The 15247-nt window shown below is 38.9% G+C and overlaps 1 long non-coding RNA gene across 5 annotated transcripts in view; it reads right to left on the bottom strand.

Moving 5' to 3' along the window:
- LOC124720057 overlaps window positions 1-15247 on the bottom strand; it is a 72991-nt gene that overhangs the window by 28901 nt on the left and 28843 nt on the right. For all 5 annotated transcript variants that reach the window (XR_007006049.1, XR_007006051.1, XR_007006050.1 and 2 more), the window contains 2 exons: window positions 10978-11046; window positions 4817-4885 (listed from right to left, as the gene is read on the bottom strand). This is a non-coding gene — a long non-coding RNA (uncharacterized LOC124720057). The remainder of the gene's footprint in view (window positions 1-4816; window positions 4886-10977; window positions 11047-15247) is intronic.

Raw genomic sequence — 15247 nt, 5'->3', positions numbered from 1 at the left:
ATATGTTATCCCCACGAGTCGGTTCTCTGTTTAACTGCTCAAGGTAGTTTTCAGATAAAGCACTTAAAAAAATTTCACAGGATTCTTTGTCCCTGCCACCCGTTATGAACGTTTGAGTCTCCCAGTCTATATCTGGCAAATTAAAATCTCCACCCAGAACTATAACATGGTGGGGAAATCTACTCGTAATATTTTCCAAATTATCCTTCAGGTGCTCAGCCACAACAGCTGTTGAGCCAGGGGGCCTATAGAGACATCCAATTACCATGTCTGAGCCTGCTTTAACCGTGACCTTCACCCAAATCATTTCACATTTCGGATCTCCGTCAATTTCCTTCAAAACCTAGGCGAACATCCTGTTTCTATTTGCAATCGAGGCGGACTCTTTATAATCATTGCACATTTGGTAGTTTTTCTTTGTAGGTCTTGATGCGAGCAGGAGCCTTTAGAAACACTTTCTCTGTGGGTGAAATCAGTTTACTTACATTCAGCAAGGCGATGTGCTCAGTGAATAAAGCACATCACACGAATCAAATTATGATAAAATACTCTGAGGGCTTTTCCTGCTTTGATCATATAGGGAGCAGCATCTCAAACACAAACACACTTGCATCTGCAGCAGATTGTGGATATATTTTTCTAATACCCTCAATCACAAATCTAGTGATCGTAGAATGATTTACTTTTTCAAGTTCTTTGCAGACCACTAAATAGGAAGAAGAAGGCTCTTCTTTTAAAACACCACCAATTAAATTTGCAAAGTACAGGCCACAACTGTCTGCAGTTTCGTCAACTGAAATCCAGATCATGTTGCCCTCGAGTTCATTGCGTATTTCTTCCAGAACATTTACGCACATTGTCGGTATGTAATTTTTACACAATGTCGATTCATCTGGTATATTTTGATTTAAGCAATATTTCTGCAGGAAGCCTTAGAGGATAGAGTTTATAAGTTTGTGAGGAGGAATATTGCTTGCAATGAATGCTCTGCACAGATCCATGTTAAACAGACTTTTTTGGTTACCTCTGGAGAAGTCTTTGCTACTGCAACTTGCTGTTATCAGAAATTTTTGTCATCACCTTTCTTTCTGCATTCGTGTGATAGGAAGATTTGTCTCGGCATGCTGATCTACTTGAAACTTTTTCTTTTTTGCACAAAACATTTTTTTCACAGACTTGACAACATAAAATAATTCCGTCATATGTAAATGTTCCGGGACGGTCAGCTATCCACGAAACGACCATTCTTTTTTCGGGTGGTATGGCACACGACATGTTATACACTGCACATCATTAACACGTTCAACTGTGTACAAGTAAGCAGAAAGCTAAACTGAAACAACGGATGTGCGACTAAAAGCTCGCGTAATTTAATTTATTTGTTGTGAACGCATACGGCAGGAGAGTGGGGGGGATTAACCGGGGGCACAGGCGCAGGAGCACTGACGCTGTACGCCTCTTCCTGTTCCTATTCTGTAATGATTTCGCCATGCAGTGGGCTTTCGGTTAGCTATTACACGCAGTTTTAGGTGCAGTGAATGTGTGAGACATAGAAACTAGATAGAGCTAGAGACTACCCATCTCAATTTTTAAAATATTATTAACAGAGTGAAATATGTAATGTCACCAGTTTTTATTAAAATATGCAATAACTGGTGAAAAGGAGCGAAATATGCAAATGCATATGCAGCATGCAAATGCGTATAATACGGTCCCTAGTCTTCACCAAACATCCCTCAGTTGGGATTGCGCCACAGCTTCAGCATACGGTCTATAGAGACTCGTGCATAATGCTCGAGGAAGACATCGTTTTGAAATTTTGTCAACATTTAACTTGTAACAAGTATTAAGTTTGATGTCTGTACTTCCTACAAAAAGTACATAAAAATTCTCTAAGTTGACTACGATTTAGACCTCTGTAGTGCTGTTAATTGTCATTAGGGCCAAGGTTACATTTTTTCTTCATTTAGACAACATTTTCGCATTAAAATACATTTGCTACTTGAGTACCCGCAAGAACAATGATTTGCACAGTGGAACTGCCAACAAGGTTGGAGCCTGCAAAACCAGCACAGGTCCCATTCGTGTATTGCTGGTGGGAGCTGTCGACGGACAACTAATTTATATACAATAATATAATGTTGTGAAAAAGTTCACATATTACAAATATGCACCAATGAGAGGCTAAAATGACAATATAACACTCTTCTCTCCCTGCACAAGAATCGCAAATTGTGTGGGCATACGGGATGTGACTACACGATATATAGAAGTCTGGATCAGTCCCGGGGGAACATTCAGATCGCCGAAGCAGTTAAGGTGAACGCTCGTAACGAGTGGAAAATTTGAGTTCGAGTCTTGGTCCGGCACAAACTTTCGTGTGTAACAAAATGCTGACATCGATGCAGATATTAAGTAAGTAGATTTATTTCATAATGTTAATACACAGCTTTTAGCCATGCGTGTCTGAAGAGCATTATATTGTGACGATGCAGACACTGTATAAACACAGACATTTTATGATATTGCAGTGCCTGTGTTGTTAAAAGTATGATGCAATGTTCCTTTGGACATACATGCATGCCCAAAAGAACAAGCACTGTGCTGACCACAGCCCACATGGAATACACAAAACATATTTGCCGTTGCAAATATGGACAACCATCAGCTGTATAATGGAATGGAAACAACTAAAATTTGTGCCATACTGGAACTCGAACCTAGGTTTCCTGCTTTACACGAGCGGTCACCTTAACTGTTTTGGCTATCTGTGCACAACTCTTGGCCAGGCCCAAACTTCTATATGTACCCCACGTACTGGAATTTCTCTCTCTCTCTCTCTCTCTCTCTCTCTCTCTCTCTCTCTTTTGGCAAAATTCGCATCTATTTTTGTTGAGATTCATATTTCTTTTAATGATTAGATGCACCTACCTCAAAGGTTGTCACGTGAGTGGAAATAAACAAAGCCTTATTTCTTTGAAACTGACTGCTACAGAAAGGTGCTGATTGGGAACTTTGTGACAGTAATGTTTGCTTTTGCAAAAACTTCCAAAACCTTCTTCTTCCAAACTAGCCTTTTTTTTCTTCATTTGGCTATGTTTAAGAATTTAAAAATGATTGTTCTGTTGAAAAGCCACAGCTTTTTCCTGACAGTGAGCTGAATGCGTCTCTAATTTAAGGTGTTTCTGGACATTATCTCTCTTTTCTACACAATTCGATGATAACAAAATCTACAAACTATTAATTTCTATCTTTTGTGGGCATTCGTAGGTGTGCGACGCATGCTTTACAATGCTACAGACAGAGCAGACAAGGCAGCTAGCATAGAAGCAGAACTGAAAATATCATAATGCTATGTTAACATTAGGAGAAGAAGTTTGGCACATAGTGCAGACACTACAGGCTACAGTGGCAGATGACCACAGGCATAAACAAGCTAGAATTTTGACTGCCAGAGGGAAGAAGAGTGGTGTGCAGAAACAAACCCCGCCTCCCTTTCACATGGCAACAGCCAACAGTATTGTCAAAGGGATCACCCATCTCCTCTAACGTTGTAAGGTTCGTAATCGAAATCCGTAACAGATCAGGATTAGTAGCTTCACTTATTTCAAAATCAGAAAATGATAAGCAACACATGCCACAAAATATTTGGGGGAAAGCTACAGCTCAACTGCTCGCTGATGTTAGCGGACTATTGTTAACGACTCAGTGCAGGCCTGATATCTAGCAGTATTCGATACAACCACTGCTCAAAACATACTCCACCTAATTTGCCACTTTAGAAATGTCCACATTAAACCATAGTTTGGGCTTTTTTAACAAACAAATGTACACATTTCTTTGTTATAAAATACTAGGTCCCACAGCTGAGTACTACATTGTATTACACAGCACGTATCTTAAATAGACCATTCAACCGCCCACAACTGGCCTGGCATCGGATCATTTAGTGCACTGATATGTTGTTGCATTTGTACACTTTCATTTTGCAGAAAGGTTCTTATACACATTACCTTTACAAATTGGCCTTCACCAGAAGATGCACAATACCATTAACCAAAAACTGGTTACATTTTCAATATTTTTATGCAGGAATCAAGCTATTTCAAATTATCTCTGATGAAATAGTTCATCTGGATACAATTTACTACAAAATAGCATCTAAAACGTAATTTTGCATTTTGAAACAGAAACGTAAATTTTTCCAATCCCTATAAATTAAGTGCAAGAGTGCAGGTTGTGACGCACAGATGACGACATATGGAAGTGTTTCTTGTCATGACTCCTGTATGGATAGCCAAAGTGGTTATGGCGACCTAACACATAAACCGGGAGATCCGGGTTTGAGTCCCAGAAATCCGGGTTTGAGTCCCAGTCCAGCACGAATTTTCTGCCATCTGATTTCTCCTGAAACTGCAGCTATTGCTGGTTGTGTCCTTTCCCAGTAACTGAGCAACGACAGTCTTTTCATCTGTTTACACATCTACAGTACTTCACTTGCCTGTCCCTGAACCACATGCACATCATCATCATCGAGTCCTCTAGCATTTAACAGTAATTTTCTAGTTATGTGAAATCACTGTACACAACTGTATCATTTGCAAAGAGTCCCTTAGAAATATCTACCTAATCTGTGTGTGTATACACAGTACAATTGTGGCTTATTATAATGCGTATTCTCCAGTTTGACTTTCAACTATAGTATAAAAGAAATTTTATGTATATGCATTTTCTACTACTGGTAAATGAAATACAATTAAGAGTTATCTCATTACTTCAGTGTGTAACTGACAGTCAGTATTTCATGAATACTTACACCTTCTTCTTCTTTGAGGAATATCTGGACCGGTGAGAGTGTGGCCGCTTCATCCACTTGGTCATTCATCTGCAAGTGGAAAACAAATTAGTCAATGATCTTCATAAAAAAAAAAAAAACAACACAAGGAACTTTTATACGAATTTTAAACGAGAAATAACCAAATACAGCCCACTGAACTTGGAAACTGAAGACAGAAATGGAAATATGTGCAAACAATTTCCAATATTTCCAAAACCATCTCAACTACGAAGAACACAGAAAAGTGGTCTTGAAGAGCTTGACAACCAGCCCTAGCTCTGAATAATCCATCACTGAGGAATTAGTCATTTAAAATCTCAAAAACCACAAGGTCTCAGAGAGACCAGATCGAGCTGAACTTTGAGTAAAAAATGTCACAGATGCTCACCACAACTTTTTTGAAGAAATATGAATACATGAAAAACCCCTGATGAATGGAAGACGGCCCTCGTCCACCCACTCCATAAGAAAGTGTCCTAAGCAGATCACAACTATGGAGGAATCTCCCCTAGAAATAACATACAAGATACTCTCCATAGTCTTACTAAACAGAGCAAAATCCCAGTTAGACAATTAACTTGAAGTATATGAAATTGGCTTCAGGAAAGGAAGAGCCTGCCCAAAACAAACACTAAACCTCAAAAACTTCATGACATACCAAAAATGAAGAGCAAAATGATATGTTATGACTTTCATTGAGTTTTTAAAATCATGCAACTCAATACACCAGGAATCCCTTATACATACTAAAAGAATTAACCCTAGATAACAAAAAATATAAATCCAATCACAGAGACCCTTATCACCACATATTCCAAAGCCAAATTCATGGGAGAACACTACCCCTTTTGAAATAAAAACTGGTATAAGCTAAGGAGATGGAATCCCCCACTGCTAGTTAAGTGCTCCAAAGAAAAACTTGTTGGAGACTGGAACACAGAGATAGTGGAATCTGCCTAGGAGCACAAAACAAAAGGCATCAAAGCCAACTATCTAGCCTTTGCAGATGATATAACCCTACTAGCTTAGACCTGGGAAATAGCCAAAGAACAGACCCTTGAATAGAAAAAACAGATCTCAAAACCCTCAAAAAGACCAATGTAACAACAAACATAAAAAACCCATCACAACATTTTAAAATGGGACAACAAAAAGTAGAGATAATCAAAGAACTCAAATACCTTGGAGAATCCATCGGCTGGAATGGGCTCGAGAAAAAGGCAATGGAAATTAGAAGTAAAGTTGATCTGGTCTTCTATCTCGCAAAAAACACATACAACAAAAGGTCCCTCTCACAGCACACAAAAATAAGCATTGTAACAGTGTAGTAGTCAAACCAGAAGCCCTGTATGCAGCTGAAACACTATCACCAACCATGGCCTAGTTGAAAGACTGGAGATAGAAGAAACAAAGATATTAGAAACATTTCTTGACCCCAGATTTCACAACAATTAATCCGCACCAAAAATGAAACCCTTTACCAAACTACCGAAAAACTCCCAGACACAATTAGGACAAAAAGAATTCATTTTTATGGATACATCTTCATTCTGAACGAAAATAGATCAACTGAATAAATTATGACTACTTCTGCAGGAAAAAAATGGATTACTGAAATGGAAAAGGACTTCAGATAACCCCAAATCACAAGAGCTATGTTCAAAAATAAAACGGAGAAGAAGAGAGAGGAGGAGAAGAACACAATGGGAGAGAGGGAGGGAAGGAGAGGTTGCGGGGGGGGGGGGGGGGGGGGGGGGTAGGTTCCAAAATCAAATCCAAACGAACATCCACATCTCTGATGAAGATAGGAAAGCAAGATCAAAAGAATGAAACAATACTGAGCTGCTAACAGAAAGGCACAAAACATTAAAAAGTGATTAATTTAACATATCGCAAAGTCGGGTGAAACAAAAATAAAAAGAAGACTCTGCCGTTATTATAATGTGTGGTTTATAAATTTCCTCAATATTAGGTGTGTTGTTGTTGATGATGTAGCCTTCAGTCCAAAGGTTGGTTTGATGCAAATCTCCATGCTAGTCCATGCTGAGCAAGCCTCTTCATCTATGCATGATACTGCAACCTACATCCATTACAACCTGCTAGCTGTAGCCAAACCTTGGTCATTATCTCCAATTATTAACCCCCCCTCCCCCCCACCCAGTTACTTTCCCATTACCAAACTGGTAAGTATGAGTATTATTAACCATACCCTTCTTTTAGTGAAACTGAGCCACAAAACTCTTTTTTCGCGAATCTGATTAGTTACTCCATCTATCCACCTGATCTACAGCATCATTCCACAGCACCACATTTCAAATGTTTCTATTCTCTTCTTATCTGAATTGTTTATCAACCATGTTTTATTTCAGTACCAGTCTACACACAAGACAAATACCTTCAGAAAGGACTTCCAAACACTTATACTTTTAGTTTGATGTTAACAAATTTCTCTTTTCTCAAAACACTTTTCTTGCTACTAACAGTCTGCATTTTATATTCTCCTTCACTGAGCATCATCAGCTTTTTGTTGCCCAGATAGAAAAACACATTTCATTTCCTAATCTAACTCCCTCAACATCATGATTCATCTACCTTCCACTGACCTTGTTTTACCTTCGATGGTGTTCATCTTACAGCCTCTGATGAAGATATTACACATCCCACACCACACTGCTCTTCTAATTAATTTGTCGACTCTGAAAAAATTACAGTGTCTTTGGCAAACCTCAGTTTTTATTTCTTCTTTCTGAACTTTAATTTCATTTAAGAATTTCTCCTTGGTTACCTTTAGTGCATGCTCTACGTACATATTGAAACACATCGAGGATAGGCTACAACCCTGCCTCACTCCATTAACAACCACTATCTCCCTCTCACGTCATTCAACTCTTTGTGACTGCCGTCTGATTTCTGTAATAGTTGCAGATACCTGTTTGGTCACTATAATTTATACCTGTTATCTACAGAATTTCTAAGAGTATATTCCAGTCAACATTGTAAAAAGCATTCTCCGAATCTGCAAATGCTATAAATCCAGGTTTCCCTTTCTTTAACCAATCTTCTAATATAAATCACAGGGTAATTTTTTCCTCACATACCGCTACATTTCTCCACAACCTGCACTTACCTTCCCTGGGATCGGTTTCTACCAATTTTTCCATTCTTCTGTAAATTATTTGTGACAATATCATGAATTATTAACCAGAAAAAATTTTCACTCTGTAGCGGAGTGTATGCCATTATGAAACTTCCTGAGTAAGGCTGTGGCTAAACAATGTCTCTGCAACATCCTTTCTTCCAGAAGTGTTAGTCCCACAGGTTTTGAATGAGAAGCTTGGAAGGTAGGAGATATACTGGCAGAGGTAAAGCTCTGAGAATGGCAAAGATCTCTGGTTTGAGCCCTGGTCCAGCGCACAGTTTTGATCTGCCGGTACTTCAGCAAAAAATAACTTGTTTTGGAAAAATATTTTATGCACAGCATCATGTACAGCGCATATTTTCAAATTACAAAAGTATAAATACGAATTCCACCAATTAAAGCACGGTATCTTTCGAAGCACCGAAAACGAGATTGCGATGTGCCATTGCCACCAATCATAGCTCAAGTTACAGTACTCCCCAGCCAATGACAGCAGATATTCAGAGCACAGGACTCGTGTTGTAGTCGGCCAATAGCAACATCACTGTTAAGTAGAGCGAATATGCAAATAGGAAAAGTTAATGGTTTAAATTAACATCCATTGAGTATAGCTACATGAAAATATAAGCTATCACCTACAATATACCAGTCATTGAAAGCTCTTTGCCTTTTTTTTTTTTTTTTTTTTTTAAGGATGCTATGGATCCTTTGACAAGCACTCCAACTTTTCCATAGAAAAGCCAATTACATGGAAAATTGCTCAAGATTTCACCTCGAACTGCTTTTGAAGGATAATTTTACTTTTTGCCACCGTTATTGCATAATTTGTAATCTATGACAGAAATAAAACAGATATGAGAAACTAAGCTTGTCCTTTTTTAGTGTGTTACCTTTCAAGATATATCAAACACAAATACGCTGATTGGTTGATTGGTTGGTTGGTTGGCTGGTTGCTTGGTTAGGGGGAAGGGACCAAACAGCGAGATCATCAGTCCCATCGGATAGGTGAAGGGTGGGGAAGTCGGCCATGCCCTTTTATAAGGAACCATCCCAGCATCTGCCTGAAGCGATTTAGGGAAATCATGGGAAACCTAGCCAATGGCCTTGCTGCAGTCGTTAACACCGGTTCCCGTCAGGTCACCGAAGTTAAGCGCTTTCGGGCTTGGCTAGTACTCGGATGGGTGACCATCTGGTCTGCCAAGCCCTGTGGGCAAGCGAGGCGCACTCAGCCCTTGTGAGGCAAACTGAGGAGCTACTTGATTGAGAAGTACTGGCTTCCATCTCGTAAACTGATATACGGCCGGGAGAGCGGTGTGCTGACCACGTGCCCCTCCATATCCGCATCCAGTGACACCTGTGGGCTGAGGATGGCACGGCGGCCGTTCTGTACCGTTGAGCCTTCCGAGGCCTGTTCGGAGAGTTTTTTTTATGGAAAACCTAAATCAGAATGGCCAGACGCAGGCCTGAACTGTCGTCCTGCCGAATGGGAGACCAGTGTGCTAACCACTGTAAGGAGTTACTCAGTCTAATATGCTGGAAATATTTAAATAATGGCATAAATGGCTGGTCTTCGAGATTCAAAATTTTTCTACACGGCTGTCCCTCAAAGTGTTAAGTTTTGAGTGACAGTCAAACGTTCTGTGATTTAAGAAATTAATCACAGATTCTCACATGCGACGTAAGTCATCTTGCATAATAGGAAATTTACTTCGTAAATAACGCTTCTCAAACCACCATCCTCAATATTTTCCCATGACCTGTTATAAAAGTAAACTGTTGTGACATCATACTAATTGAAAGCAATTTGTTGTTACAAAATATAACACAGTCTTCATCCTAAAGCCTTCAACACATTTTGCTGTTGGCAGACACTTGTGTGTGCAGTTTGTTTTGTAGTAAATAGCGCACTTTCTTTGCAGCTAAATTTTATTTTAGCGTTATTCTCTCATTTATGTTTTCTTTCTGCAATATTATCCTGCTGTAGTGGGCCAAAGTAAAATTTTTGTTACGAATATCAGTTCTTACTCGTCAAAATTACAAAAATTTAACTGGAAACTAAAACAATGAAAAATTATCAGAAATCTTAAAGATTCCTGTGTTCTCCCCAGATTTCCCAGTTAGCCTGGGGTATATACACCCTGTGTCTATCCAGCAGCCTTGTTTCAACTTCAGTCTTTCACTGTAGCAGATATGATAGGAAACTGCATCCATACAGCTTCTCTGCGATAGCTATAAGGAACAGAAGTAATATTTATTCCTTGAGCAAAACTTTCAATACCCAATATTCCATAAATTAGTCTTTATTGTGGACAACCGGTTTTGACAGTTCTGTCATCCTCTGGTCTTCAAAAAAAGTTTGTTATGAAACATGTTCCACTGTGAGCTTGTACCTTATGCCACACTGCTTAAAATGCAGGATATTATACATAATATTGTCCAAAAATAAAACCATTTACAGTTAAAAAGCACCTCGTACATATGAGCACGTTTGCATAAGTAGTGCTCGCAGAGGCTTGTTAATTCTTGAAGCACATGATATACAGCAAAATGCACATCTGTTTCTGTTTGCAGAAATGTTCCACACATTGTGGATCCACACCTCAGCCGAAGTATACGGTGCAACTACAGTTTAATGTATACTGTACATTTTAAGACTTAACGAGCCTCTGTGAGTGCTATGTATGTGAACATGCTCGTGTGCACAAGCTGCTTTTTTAACTATAAATGGTTGTGTTTTTGAAAAAACCTATGTGCTGGGTTTTATCCATAAGCTACAAATTCACAATGGCACATGTTTCATCACAGAAATTTTTTAAGACCAGAAAACGACAGTTCCAACTGTTGAAACCCACTGTCAACAATACAGACTAACTTCTGTGATCTTTGCTAATGAAAGCTTTTTCCCCCTCACGAAACACAGACTGTGTCAACATGATAGAATTCAGTCAATATTCACATTACTGCAGCGCATACTCGACAATCAATGTTTCAGAATACTTACAAACTGCACTTCTTTGACAAATGTCTGGACTGATGGAAGTGGTACAACTTCATCTCATTGGCCAGGTATCTGAAAGCAGAAAAAAAAGGTCACTCAATTATCTGTCCTCTTTTCTTTATTTCCTCTTTTTTTTCTTTAAATTGGTTTTATTCGTACAGCCATCTTACAAACGGTTTTGTTGTTCTTTTTTTCCCCTTTCTTAAAAAAAAATCAACATTACACAATATTATAAGGGCATTTAGATATGAAGTTACAAATTCTCATACACAGTGTTCAGTGGGTACAGTGGATAAGAATGACTGTTGTTATTGTCAAAAGTATGATCATATGGTGTATAAAGTGAAACTTGAGACTGGATTGAGGACTTTTTGGTAGGGAGAACATAGCGTATGATCTCGGATGGAGAGTCATCGTCAGATGTAAAGTAACTTCGGGTATGCCCCAGGGAAGTTTGTAGGGACCCTTGCTATATGTGATGTACATTAATGACCTTTTAGACAATATTAATATAACAATGGAAATAATCAATTATTGATAATACAATGTAATGCCACCGGCTCTGAAAGCTTGCAAAAGTCAAAGCCTTGTGTGTGTGCGTTCCCCTGTTGCCGCTTGGTGAGTAGGCAATATTAATAGTAACATCAGACTTTTTGCAGATGCTGCAGGTACCTATGTTGGCGTACTGTCTGAAAGAAGCTGCATAAATATTCAGTGAGATCTTGACGAGATTTCAAAGAGGTGCAAAGATTGGAAACTTGCTTTAAAGGTTGAGAAGTGTAAAATTTTGCACTTCACAAAATGAAAAGAATGTAGAATCCTACGACTATAACATCAGTGAGTCACTGTTGTGAATCAGCCAGCTCATACAAATACCTGGGTGCAACACTTTGTACGGATATGAAATGGAATGGTCACAAAGGTTCAGTCACGGGTAAAGCAGATGGCAGGATCCTAGGGAAGTTAATCAGTCTACAAAGGAGATTGCTTGCAAATCACTCGTGCAACTGGTTCTAGAATATTGATCAAGTGTGTGGGGTCTATACCAGAAAGGACTAACGAGGGATAATGAATGTGTACAGAGAAGGGCAGCACAAATGGTCACAGATTTGTTTAATCCACGGGAGTGTGTCACAGAGACACAGGCATAAGGAACTGAAATGGCAGACTCTTGAAGATATACATAAACTATCCCAAGAAAATCTATTAAGAATGCTTCAAGAACCAGCTTTAAATAACTCTAGGGATATACTACAACCTGCTATGTATTGCTCACACAGGGATCGTGAGGATAAGATTAGAATAATTACTGCATGCACAGAGGCATTCAAACAGCCATTCTTCCCATGCTACTTATGTGAATGGAACAGGAAGAAACCCTAATAACTGATACAATGGGACATGCCCTCTGTCATGCACCTCACAGTGGAATGCAGAGTGTAGATGTTGATGACAAGTACGACACCCAGTAGTCTGATTGGCAGCATTTAACTGTTGAAATATTCTTCTTATATTGCATAGGTTTCTTCCATCTCATTTAACACTAAAAAACCTGAACTTACAGGACTGAATATTTTAGTTGCTCTGATAAAGGCACTGGCATACATAAGGCAAGGCATATCATTCTCATAACAAGCCAGCTGATTACTCACCACTGCACAGTTATGTGATTCTTGAAGTTTTCCCGGCGGACATAATGTTCCATCATCTTTCGGGCATGCACTCGGGACAGCGACAATTCTTCTTGCGATATTTCGGCTAGAAACCTCCCAGCCATCTTCAAGGCGAGTAGGAGACTGAGTTCATAGTGTTTGCGTGTGCCTATTTATACGGAGAGTTACGTGATACAAAGCTGCTGAGGATTGAAAGCGCATGCTTGGAAACCGCTTATTTCACACCTTCGATCGGAAAGAATTTCTGCTTCTTCACTTCCGACAGATGTTACCACTTTTAAAGATTAATTATTTATTTACAAGCACTGTGGATTCGCAGCAGCACTATTTTGTTTGCACTCTGCGCTTGTATGTGTATCTTTGCTATATACATCTTATCTATAACTAGCGCAGTAGTGGCGACTTTGATATCTTTGACGCATGCGCTTTCAATCCTCAGCAGCTTTGCATCACGTGACTCTCCGTGTAAATAGGAACGCGAAAACGCTATGAACTGAGTCTCCGACTCGCCTTGAAGATGGCTGGGAGGTTTCTAGCCGAAATATCGCAAGAAGAATTGTCACTGTCCCGAGTGCACGCCCGAAAGATGATGGAACACTGCACAGTTATTTATTTATGCAAGTCCTCTATTAAACAAATTTTGAAAAGTGCCAGTACTGTCTACCAATTATAAAGCAACATATTTTACATGCTCAATGCACTGTAACATGAAACTTGACTATAAACAATATTTTTAGCTTACTCTCTGGGAGAAGAATACATAAATTTTTGGGCAAATTTAAATTTACAGAAGCAACATGTTGCTGTCGGGGTCATCAATCTCGACATTGGTCTGATGGACATCTCCATGCTACTTTATCCTGTGCAAGCCTCTTCATCTCATACTAACTACTGCAGCCTACATCTTTCTGAACCTGCTTACTGTATTCCTCTCTTGGTCTCCCTCTACGATTGTTACCCACCACACTTTAGTGATCCCTTGATGTCTCAGAATAAGTCCCCTCAACTGATCCCTTCTTTCAGTCAAATTGTGCCTTTCAGTCAAGTTGTACCACAAACTTCTTTTCTCCCCAACTCTGTCCAGTACCTCATCATTAGTTACATCATTTACACATCTAATCTTAAGCATTCATGTGTAGCACCACATTTCAAAAACTTCTATTCTTGTCTAAACTGTTAACAGTTCATTTTTCACTGCCCTACATGGCTACACTCGAGGCAAATATTTTCAGAAAAGATTTCCTAACTCTTAAATCTGTATCCGATGTCAACAAATTTCTCTTTTTCAGAAAATTCAACAATGGAAAATACAGGATGGGATGTAACAATATTATGAAAAGCAAAGTTGCTACTCGCCATATATTAGATATGCTTTATTTACTTGTGACAGTCTCTTTTTGTGCCTATTTGTGACTCAGCATCTCCACTATGTGGTGAGTAGCAACTTTCCTTTTCATAATCTTCTTCAGAAAAGCTTTTCTTGCCATTGCCAGCCAACATTTTATATCCCTTCTACTATGACAGTCTTCAGTCATTTTTCTGCCCAAATAGCAAAACTTATCTACTACTTTCAGTGTCCTGTTTCCTAATCTAATTTTCTCACCATCATCTGATTTAATTTGACTACATTTAATTTCCTCACAATTGCCTGATTTAATTTGATCATATTCCACTATCCTTGTTTTGCTTTTGTTGCTGTTCATTGTATATTCCACTCATTTCGTAAGCTCCTCTTCCAAGTACTTTCCTGTTTCTGACAGAATTGCAATCTCATTGACAAAGTTCAAGGTCTTTACTTCTTCTCCTTGGACTTTAATTCCTACTCCCAATTTTTCTATGGTTTTCTTTACTGCTTGTTCAATGTACGGACTAAATAACATCAAGGGTAGGCTACAACATTGTCCCATTCCCTTCCCAACTACTCCTTCCCTTTGATGCCTCTTGACTTTTATAATTGCTCTCTGTTTTTCTGTATAAGTTGTAAATAGCCCTTTGCTCCCTGTATTTTATCACCACTACCTTCAGAATTTCAAAGGGAATATTCCAGTCAACACTGTCTAAGTCTACAAATACTATAAATGTATGTCTGACTTTCCTTAACCTATCTTCTAAGATAAGTTATAGGGTCAGTATTGCCTCGTGTGTGCCTACATTTCTCCGAAATCCAAACTGATCCTCCCCAACGTTGGTTTCTACCAGTTTCCCCATTCTACTGCAAATAATTCCTGTTAGTATTTTACAACTATTACTTATTAAATGATATTTTGATAATTTTCTCTCCTGTCAGTAGCTACATTCTTTGGAACTGCAATTATTACATTCTACTTGGAGTCTGAGGTTATTTCGCCTGTTGCATACATCTTGCACTCCAGATACAGTTTTGTCACGTGTGGCTCCCCCAAGGCTACCAGTAGTTGGATCTCATCTACTCCCAGGACTTTGTTTCGAATTAGGTCTTTCAGTGCTCTGTCGAATTCTTCTCATAGTATGGTATCTCCCATCTCATCTGATCTACGTCATTTTCTATTTCTGTAATATTGCCTTCAAGTTCACCTCTCTTGTAGAGACCTTATACATACTCCTCCACCTTTCAGCTTTCC

This window comes from Schistocerca piceifrons, chromosome 11, assembly GCF_021461385.2.
Source record: "Schistocerca piceifrons isolate TAMUIC-IGC-003096 chromosome 11, iqSchPice1.1, whole genome shotgun sequence".
NCBI classification, from domain to species: Eukaryota; Metazoa; Arthropoda; class Insecta; order Orthoptera; family Acrididae; genus Schistocerca; species Schistocerca piceifrons.
The sequence above is the reverse complement of the archived record's forward strand: the minus strand, read 5'-3'. Positions and strand labels throughout refer to the sequence as shown.